General features: G+C 42.2%; 1 long non-coding RNA gene across 1 annotated transcript; it reads left to right on the top strand.

Annotated features, from left to right (window-relative positions):
• Positions 1-717: 717 nt before the first annotated feature.
• Positions 718-8628, top strand: LOC125363216. The gene is made up of 3 exons (XR_007213193.1): positions 718-830; positions 1517-1524; positions 8617-8628. It is a non-coding gene; the product is annotated as an uncharacterized LOC125363216 (long non-coding RNA).
• Positions 8629-9180: the final 552 nt, after the last annotated feature.

Genomic DNA, 9180 nt, shown 5'->3' with positions numbered 1-9180 from the left:
GGCCTGCGCATGCTCCCTCAGGGAGCTGTCAGTACTCTAGAACCACAAGAAGGGCTGAGGGAATAACTCAAAGTCCGCTTAAGAGGAGAACAGCATTTCTGAATCTGTGTTTATCCATCAGATTAACTCCAGTTATTTAATTCCAAAGCCTGGAGACAGAACTGGGGGGGGTGTATGATGTAGCACTGTGAAGAAAAGGGGTCGGAAGGCCCTGCCAGCCTGAGACCTGGGGGCTGGGAGACTTACGTAGTAGCTCGGATGTGGGGCAGTGGAAAGGCAGATGCATCCAAATGAGGCGTGATGCCACTAACTGTTCAGTCTGAAAATATCTACCTGCCCAATCTCAAAGCAATACCAGTCTTTTGGGAAACTGCTTGAGTGACCCAGGGGCTTTTGAGCATGTGTGGGTGCCCAGCGTATAATGTAAATCATAAGCTTCCTAGAGTGCAGTTGTAGTTAGCTGGGGAAGGCGGTGAGGGTGTCTGGAACCAGGCTGCACTGGAGATCACCTGGAAAATTGAAAGCAAGCCAAAGCCCTATCTCGATTCCAATTAAGTGTGCTATTGTTATTAAAAGATGTCAGATGGTTTTAACATTTAGCCTAAATTGAAAACCATTGTGACAAGGAAAACTTTCAGCATCTCCACCCAAGGGGAAAAGCGCAGACTAGGGAAGAGAACATATATAAAAACGAAAGTCCCTGGCCTGTGCTGCATAGGTAGGGATAACAATCTGATGTGGAATTGTCCATGAAATTGGTTTGAAAGAAAACAGGGCTGAGCGTTAGAAATGGAAGTAGACTGAACGTAACTGAAAATCCAGGGAATGTGGTGTAACTGAAAATCCAGGGAATGTGGTCACTGACAAGGGAAAGTGAGAATGTCTGCGGACAGGCAGGGAGGTGCAAGAGGTGGAAAAAGAAACTCATTGGAAGTTTCATCTCCAAAGACTTGAATTTCTTCTATGCTATTTATAGCCAAAGATACTTGGGGAGGCATAGCTTTGTGTCTTGTATCTGCTCCAGTTTACAACGAAGGTCCGTGTGTTATGTAACTGGTGAATTGGGGGGTAAAATTGGGTTCAATTGTAAGATATATTAATAATCCAGAATGTTAGTGGGATTTTTTATACCACATCTTTCCATTTTTTTCTTTTCTTTCAAGTTATCTGTATTAAATATGTCAATCAAATTTTAGACATTCGTGCACCAGAGATGTGTTGTTCTACTGGTTTCCTGTAGGTGGCATACCTTGGCTTTGACTTTATTAAGCAACTTAAAGAAGTTGTAAAAACTGAGTCTATTTTGGCTTGTAGTTACTAGTGGATTTTAAAGATGAATTTAAAAAACAAGCCTATTACAAGTTCCTTGGAAAAAATAACATGTAAATAAAACTGGATCATTTTCTTATAAAATTGTACCTGGCTTATCTGTCCATTTCATTTTGATATACATTTTGCATGTCATTCACAGAGCTACAGAAATTGCAATTCATAAAACATTTTATCTGTTACTAAGATCTTTGAGTGGGAGACAGACATTTAAGAGGCTAATTTAGTTCAAGTGAAGTTCTAAAACAGCTTCACCTTGAAAGTACCGTTTACATAATGCATGATTTTACATCTGAGGTATTTGGAACTTCTAATTAATTTTAATTAGTTTTTCAAATCAGTGTTCCTTCCTCATTAGACTAGCTTTTATATCCGAAGACTGAAGTGTTGTCTGTCTTTGGCTCTCCCACAATCTTCTAATCTCAGGGCAGCTGTTTGACCTTTGTTCCCCCATCAAGAAACACTGGGATTTCCAGGTTTTGAGTCATCCATCATTAACATTTCAAAAAGATTTTACACATGGAGGCCTAATTTTAAAAAGTGTGGTAACAAAGTCTTTACTGAAACTAAAAAAAATGGAAAAACAAAGTTTCTGCTTTTCATAATTTTGCATAGGAAAAGCAGTAACTTCAAACCATTCTCCATAGTTAAACTGTTACATGTTTGCAGTCATTTTAGATCTTAAGATCTTATGAATTGGTGGAGTTCTATGAATATCCAGGGAGTGCTTAGTTTTGATAAATTAGTATTTTATTTTGGGGCAGAACTCAGGCCCCAGAGTTTGCTAGATAGGCACTCTACCACTGAGCCACGCCCCTCACTCCTTTTTTGCTTTGGTTATTTCTCAGATAGGAGCTTGCATTTTTGTCCAAGCCTTGAACCTTTGACCTCCTGAGTAGCTTTTATTACAGGCATGAACCAATACACTTACCCACTAATTTAATATTAATAACAAGATATGATAGTTTGCAAATAGAAAAATATGCCAGCAAGGTATCTGTGTGACCATGTTTTCTCATTTGCTTTTTGAAAGGAGTACATAGGCCCTGGGGCCTGATTACCCGGATCTGAATCCCATTTATAGAATTTACTAGTTGTGTCGCTTTACAGATTTAAACTGTACATAGTTTTTCTCATGTATTTAGTTTTCCTGTGACAGTAGAGGGTTTGAAGGTGGGACCTTGAGCTTGCTAGTGAGGTGCTCTGCCCCATGAGCCACACCTCTAGTATACATGCATATTGAGGATTGTATCTACCTCACAGGCTGCTGTTGGGGGGTTGTGTTAACACACAGTGTAACCCTCTGGCACATTGTGTCAGTGCTATGACTCCAGTAGGAGTGGGATCATTGTGGGGCCCTAAGCTGATACAGTGTGAAAGCTGCCCATCTGTCTGAGAGTGGATTGTGTTCCTCTCCCCAGACAGCTGAGAGGGAAAAGGCTGAGACTGTGGTTCACAGACTATTATTTGAACAACTACTGGTTCTAGAAGGAAAGGTTCAGATGGAAGAAACCTCCCAACAGTGTCTTTATCACACCTTGAGTTGTTTCTGCTTCTCCATCAGCCAGTATAAAGTAGCACATACACTTTATCATAATGAACTTCCAAAGCCTTTTAAAAATAGTTTCATTGTTATTATAAAGGTGTTGTATAGGAGGTTATCATTTCATAAGTCAGGTAATGTGGTCATTTCTTTTTGGACAATGTCATCCCTTCCATTGCTCTCTCCCACTTCCCAAGACATTTTTGTTCTCAATTAATGAAAGAGGAGTTGTGAATATTAAATAACTCTTAAATTTTAGAAACCTTCATCATTTACCTGTAATATAGTTATCTATTTTGATCAATTCACATTTTTAAAATATTCACAAGGTTGAAACCCTTGCAAAGCAAAATTAAGAAAAAGAGCTTTAGGAAAAGATCTGGTCTTTGTAGGCATTGATATTTGAGTCGTTGGCAGATATCTTTTGGGTTATTAGCTCTAACGAGCTACCGCTGACCACACATTAAACCCTTGATGGGTCACTGTGTTTAAACATTCTTTAGTAGGTTTTAGAAATTAATTTTAACACAGGTTTGTTCTTGGACTCATACCCAGGCAATAACAGTGTGAGTTCCAGCTCCATGTGTTGGCCTATCTTTGCTTTGGTAAATCATTGCCAGTTTGTACAGTACAACAATCCTATGTATCTACATTCAATACTTGACCTTAACCTTTGAAAAAAGAGCTGGAGATTGAAGTGCTGTAAATATAAATAGCGTTCTCTACCCAACACTTAGATTAGAGATGCTTTATACTACTTATATTTGCAGTGAGTATAAAGAATAATCTCAAGGTACATCATTCACTTAGAATATAGCACTGGTTTCTTGAAGCTGTAAAACAGGAAAAACAAGTTTAACACTCCCACAAATAATAAACATTTAGCTACAGCAAGTCTTCAGATTACAATGTGATTTATGGGTATAAGTACAGTAATGTTCTTTGACAGTAGTTATCTTTCTAAATCTTAACATTTTGTTGGTCAGAATTTTCCTGCTCAAGCTCATATTGCATGCTTCATTCATTGTTACCCTCTGTGTGTCCCTGTGAAATGAGGTTCTGGTTGTTAATCTGAGATTCCACGGGACAGGAGAGGCTGAACAGCTTGTGGGGACAGAGTAACTGGACACTTGAAGACCCAGTTACTTGAAGACCTAGTTCAGTCCTAAATCACCTTTCCCTCTACACACCCAAGCTTGAAGAGTCTTTCTTCTCTTAAGGATAAAATGACTCATTTGTCACTTAATCTAGCAGTATGTCCTTGGGCAATTTAAACTCTGAGGGTTAGTTTGCTTGCCTGTGAAATGAGAAGGATACGAAGACTAGCTTTGTGGAGATGGTTGAACTGGAAAATGTATGTGAGCCAGGGTAAGTAAGGAAGGAGGCACTTGCCCCAGCCTAAGCCTAAAGCTTCCTTCTGAGATGCCTACAGATTGGAGAAATATGCAAGAGCCATCCTAAGTAATGGTCCAGGGAGGAAAAAGCCAGTTGTCGGAAGGAGAGAGGTAGGGGAAGAGGGAGGTGAGAAGAGAGACGAGAGCTAGTAATAGATACTCTCTCAGCCTTTTTTGCTCAAGGCTGGTGCTCTACCACTCCTCTTTATATATTCACCTCCTCTGGGCAGACTCCACCTTTATTACAGAAGAAGTAAGAAGGCACAGGGGAATAGAATTGAGAAGCTGCTCTTCTTTAAAAAAAAAAAAAAGTAAAATCCTACACTGTTGGTAACTAGTGGCTCATGTCTAGCTGAGCAGGAGGATTGTAGTTCAAGACTAGATGGGGCAGAAAAGTATGTGAAACTGTCTCCAAAATAACAAGCAAAAAGCTGGGTTATAGGTATGGCTTAAGTGGTAAAGTGCCAGTCCAGCAAGTGTGAGCCCCAGAGTTCAGGCCCCAAGTACCAGCTCCCTCCCCCCCCCCAAATCCCCCCTCCAAATGACATTAAAAAGGCACTGGGGACTGTTATCCTAGGTACCCAAAGGCTGAGATCTTGAGGATCCAAGTTCAAAACCAGCCCGAGCTGACTTTGAACTTCTCTCCAATTAACTATCAAAAAGTCAGAAGTAGAACTGTGGGTCAAGTGGTAGAACACTAGCCTTGAGTAAAAGTGCTTAGGGACTGTGCCCAGGCCCTGAGTTCACACCCCAGAATCAGAGGGGGGGGGGGAAGAAAAAAGGGTATTATTACTGATCTGGTCCTTGCAAACAAAATGTAATGCCAAACACAGAATCAGAAAAACAGTTCCCTTATGAAAACAGAACAGTCCTGAGACAGCAGACTAGTGAAAGCCAAAGAGGGCAGGATTTAGCTCAGAAGTTACTGCAGGTCTTCCCTCTCCCCCCAGTGTTTATACAAAGAGTCAGAAAATGAAATATGGCTGGTTGCTGTTAGTTTCTCCATGGAAAGCTGAGATTTTGTACGTAAAATCTAGAACAATAACTAATGTAAAGGAGCCTCAGGGACCAGAGGTGGCTCCAGTGGCAGAGCACGTGCCTAGAATGTGCAAGACCAAGGCTTCAGGCCGCAGCACCCCAAGTAAACCAATCTCAGCTTCCTTGGCTTCAGGCACAAGTGATTCTGAACATGGAGTTCTAATCTTCTCATCACCCTACCCCAAAGCTCGCCACTCCTTCCTGCAGGGAGATGATTGGACAGGGCCTGGGATGTGCCAAGAGTTTCATAAACATTTACTACTCTCATAGCACATAGAGACATGGCCTGGTTTTCCAAGTGTATTGTCTCCTCAGCTCAAGACTGTCATTTATTTGTTCCTGAGAGGATTCAGAAAATCTACTTTGGGTGTGGAGCTCTAGGGCCTTATTTAAAGCAGCCTAGCATCTGGATGTGGAGATGAAGGTAGTCATGGGACACAGAGCTTCCTGCTTACCAGATTCCCCATAGGCCTGGGGCCAGGCCTGAGCCTCAGGGAAGGCTTGGTGGCAGCTGTCAGTACTGCTCCATGAGAGAAGTTCTGCCCACAGCATCTCAAAGGGCACAGCCTTTATGGAAGAGGGACAGAGTGCAGAAAATCTCCCTAAGATTCTTACACGGTACCCATGACTTAGACCATCACCCCTCAGTTGATGGCTAGAAGAACTGGGGATGCACAGCTAGGTAACCAGGACCACGGACAGACCAGTCACTCAGACACTGAGGAGTCCTGAGCGTCCTGTGCTGATGATCTCGGCTCTGAGTCATCTTCTGCCTTCCTCCTTGCAGGGACACCGCCTCCAACTGGATATTTCCAACAGGCATTTATGTTATACAAATTCCAGGTGTGCTACTCACTATGGCTGGTATTTGTGCTTTACTAGAGCTTTACTACAAATTTATTCCTATTCATATAAGTAAGTTTCTTGCTCAAGGACTATTTGATTATTCACTTCAATAGTTCATCTCCTGGCTTTCCCGGAGCCCCTAAGATGCATGTGCCACAGGCTCTGGAGGGAATACAGAAATGAGTCAATGCACATGAAAAGTAAGGCCAAAAGTAGCCAGAGAGGAGGAGCTCCTTTCAGAGTTTCACAGGATGAAAGAGTCCTTGCTGGTGTGGATGCCACCAGCAATGGACATAGCATCTGTGACAGAGAGATAGCTCAGTGGCCTCTCATGGTGGAGGCCCAGCAGAAAGGATTGCAAAGATGGAGGAAGAAGGGATTATCTCTAAGGTCCTCCTCCCTCTCTCTCCCATCCACACCCAGCTACCAGGATCCAGAGGCCCCAGGAGTAATCTGCCCATCTGACCTTCACCAGATTCCAAAGCTCTCCCTTCTTCACTCAGGACTCCATGATTGCGTCCTTGCCTACCATACCCCAAGCCTAGGAGTTGATTCCCAGAACCACCAAAAGGAAAGACAGCCTAAGATTTGTTGCTCATATTCATTTACTTTCAAGAAGGTTCTTCCCCCCCACCCCCACCCCAGGTGCTGTCTCTCTCTATCTATCTGTCTCTCTGTCTCTCTCTCTCTCTGTCCATAGACTGGAGCTTATGCAACAAGAATCAAGAATTGATTCTTTTTTTGCCAGTCCTGGGGCTTGAACTCGGGGCCTGAGCACTGTCCCTGAACTAGCTAGTGCTCTACCACTTGAGCCATAGTGCCACTTCTGGCCTTTTCTGTTCATGTGGTACTGAGGAATTGAACCCAGGGCTTCATACATGCTAGGCAAGCATTGTACTGCTAAGCCACATTCCCAGGCAGGAATTAATTTCTTTTATTATTTTTGAGTTTTTTTATATTTTATTTTTATTGTCAAGGTGATATACAGAGGGGTTACAGTTACATACGTAACCAGGAATTGATTTCTGATAGTTCTTAAATGGGACTTCTCAAGATGAAGGTATTAGCACATCTCATGTCTGGGGAGGGTTCTCTTCCTGATTTGTAGCAGGTTGTCTTCTGCCTACACCCTGGTAGAGAGCTAAGAGAGAGAAAGCAAACTATTGGGTGTGTTCTGCTAATGTCTCCAGTCCCATTCATGGCAAGTCCACCCCTCCCACCACAAATTTAACCACCCTCAAAGGCCCCACATTCTCATCCCATTCATTGTTGGGTAGAACTTTAACAGATGAATTGAGAACACAAACTGCCCCTACAAGTGCCTTTAATAGAATTGTGTTCATATTCTGAGTGCACCCACAACACAGTGCTAGCTACTGCCCCAAATGTCAATGTGAGTTTTCACAACAGGCCCAGCAGATAAGAGATCTCCCGTAGCACATAAAGAGCTAAATGACTTCTCACGACTGTAGAGCATTAGGGAAGGCCTTTGTTCTGATAGCCGAAGGTGCATACACAGCTCAACCCAGCTGTGTGTCCTGACCCACTGACTTCACATCTCCATACCTAGTTTATTCATTTGTAAAGTAGTCTGTTGGACAGATGAAGTGAAATATATGGGTGTGGCACAGAGCCTGGCACCCATCAAGTCCTAAGTGTTAGCTACTAGTATGCATTTAAGAAATATGGTAAGTAAAAAGAATACCAGACATCAGATAGCAGTGTTTATGAAATGCTGTCAGCTTCTCAGATGAGGAAACCTAGACTGAGAAACGTAGAATGATGGAATTGGTGTTTTCCCTGCCTCTGGGTAGTGAGAAGGGACTCAGCCTTTTAGCACCTTTCAGGGCAAAGCCACAAATGTTTCCCCATAGACACTCAACCAATGGAGTAAGGAATCCAAAAACGTTCTCATAGAAACACCCAGAATGATGTTTAACCAAATATCTGGGCACTGTGGTCCAACATGACAGCACTGTTGCCTAACTCACCGAGAATCTGCTTTGAGATCTTCTGCAAGTCAGCCCTCACCCCCACCCCCAGCTTCCCTGGAAAGATGACAAAAGAGCTGTGGGATAAAGTTGAGTCTTTGAACCCAATGCTTTCATCCTTCAGAAGACAAATGCTGGTAGTGAAACAACTTACTTGGTTTCTTATATCAGTCTGGTAAGGCTATGGGTGAACATATTTGTTCTTTGTCATTTCTTTTGAAATGGTTGAATGCTTTAATTATCTAGTAATTACAAGCCTGCATGCAACCTAATAAACCAGAAAAAAATTGTTTATAATCTCCTCACTACTTAAGGTACTTGTTTGTTTAGCTTAAACACTGCTCATTTTTAAGTAAGTTTTATGGTTTAGAAAAATACTTCAAAACTAGATATAAAAACACTCAATGTCTATGTAGAAATGGCACAAAACGGAAAGCTAACTTCTCTGTCAAGGGCATTATCACTATCTTTAAAGCCAGGGAAAGGACACTCCTCAGAAACCCACCACTAGGCAGAGGTGTGCCTGAAGTTCAGGCACAAACGAAGCAGGCAAGTTTGCTATGGCCAATGAATAGAAGTTTTCCCCAGTAATCAATGCAAACAGCAGCCCTGTAGGGTCACCTGAGGTGTGTCAAATGGAGGACTCTATTAAATATATTAACCCCCTTACTTTTTTTTTTTTTTTTTTTTTGGCTGTCATAGGACTTGAATTTGGGGCCTGTCCCTGAGCTGTTTTTTCCTCAAGGCTAGCGCTCTACCACTTTGAGCCACAGTTCAATCCTACCTAGTTTTTTGGTCGTTAGTTGAATGTAAACATCTCACAGATTTTCCTGCCTAGGCTGCCTTTGAACAAAAGTTCTCAGGTCTCAGCCTCCTGAATAGCTACGATTTCAGGTGTGAACCACCAGCACCTGGCTAACCACCTTACAGATATGTGGCACTCTAAGATTTTGAAAGGCCTATTCTTTCCATGAAAACGGTTTAGTTTGATCCTTACAATCATCTATGTCCTAAAATAGCCTGGCATCATCCTCCCCAT

This window comes from Perognathus longimembris, chromosome 14 (assembly GCF_023159225.1).
Source record: "Perognathus longimembris pacificus isolate PPM17 chromosome 14, ASM2315922v1, whole genome shotgun sequence".
NCBI classification, from domain to species: Eukaryota; Metazoa; Chordata; class Mammalia; order Rodentia; family Heteromyidae; genus Perognathus; species Perognathus longimembris.
Note: the sequence above shows the minus strand (reverse complement) of the source record. Positions and strands in the feature narration are given on the sequence as shown.